The following is a 1743-nucleotide window of genomic DNA, read 5'->3' as shown; positions in this document are numbered from 1 at the left end:
TTTTTTTAATGTCTCCCCAAGAACACAATGCACTGGGAAAAATCTCTGTCAGTTTGTCACTTCGCCTCGTCAACAAGTTTTTTTTTTTTTTTTTTTTTTTTCTTCACGTCTGTCGCGGCGATAGTTCCCGATTTGTGGGGGGTTCGGTGAATCACAGAACTCTCAATAAAGTGGCCGCGGACGCGATCGCGTTCGTGACATAATTAACGATTTCGTTTTACGGCGGCAACACCGCTACAGTATCTAAATACAAAGTTTTTCGTTACGTTATAACGCTTATCAACACCACCGCCAGTGGCTGCCAGCAAACACGAACACGAAGTACATCACCACATCAACTACTATCCCACGGACCGTGAACGATGCTCTCGCCTCGCGACATGAATCACAATTACCAACGGCATCAGGGTTACCATCGCGGATATTGACACCAGACCAGGGAAAATTTAATGCTTTTAATTTTAGGACCACGTCCGCAACAGTCGCTCGCCAACAGTCGATTGGCCGTTGCGAACGAGACCTAAGGGCTTGTGTTCACAAAGAACTCCGAGAGTCCACCATAGACGTATAATATATAGACTGGCGCGTTTGGCTGAAAAGATGTCTTTCAACGTTGAGAGAGACAACATACTTTGAATAGTAACTCTTTCTCTGTCTATCATTTTCCCCACTACTTCGCTAGACAAAGATGAGGCTACTATTCAACACCAGCTGTCTCTCTCTCTCGACGTTGAAGACATTTTCTTAACATGGCAAAGGTAGGGAACGCTCAGTCTATATATTATACGTCTATGGAGTCCACAGATTAGTTCGGAAAAAGTTGCCATATATAGAACCGATCGATCGATCGGTCGAACTCTATCTCGAAATTAATTTCTTCGTGAATACAAGCCCTAAATAGAAAATATCGACCAGTGTGAATCAACATCCAATCACGTCGCGTTCAGACAACTCAACGGTTGAGAGATCATCACTTATGATAGGACTATTCTTCAAAATCTGCAGCGGTTCCAAAAGTATGATCCAATCAGAAGTGATTATCTCTCAACCGTTGTGTCTCAACTGTTGAGTTGTCTGTGAACGCACCCATCGTCTTCTATTGCGGTATTTCTGTCCGGGTATGTTGTTTGAAATTGTGTTGCCGTCAATCTTGTTATCCTATCGGTCTACAGATGCTTGTGAGCAAATAAAGAAAATAAAATATCAATACGGTAATGTACGTCTTGTAACGTCTATATAAAACTCATGTAATTATTTTAAAACAGAGAAAACTGGCGTAAAAGAAAAATTCTCTAACGCGGAATACATGCCCTCCCCCAACAGAGAAAACGAAATTCCGTTTCGCGGTTTCTCGCGGTTGATCGACGAGACGAGAAGAAATTCGGAAGAGGCGAAAAGAAAATATATGCAGAGCGTTATATAAAATCGCACGTACGTAACAATAATGCAAAAAAAAAAAAAGCGAATTGTCTATCTACAGATATTTATTAAACTGCATTTGTTTTAAATATTCCATTGCGATCTACATCCTCGGATCGCACACAGATGTGATAATTATTTAAGAAAATATATACACAAATGTCTTCAGCTTCTCTATATATCGAGATCTCTTTTTTTCGTGTGTATCTTCTCTCCACACACGGTACCTATCTTCTGTTTTTTCTTTTCCTTCGGAAAATTACAAAGAAAGATTTCTCTGGCCGATTTCGCATCCGGAGACAAAAATCATATACGTATATATAT

The sequence above is a fragment of the Pseudomyrmex gracilis genome, unplaced genomic scaffold (assembly GCF_002006095.1).
Source record: "Pseudomyrmex gracilis isolate BER0280 unplaced genomic scaffold, ASM200609v1 scaffold_63, whole genome shotgun sequence".
Taxonomy (NCBI): domain Eukaryota; kingdom Metazoa; phylum Arthropoda; class Insecta; order Hymenoptera; family Formicidae; genus Pseudomyrmex; species Pseudomyrmex gracilis.
This window is presented reverse-complemented; position numbering follows the sequence as displayed.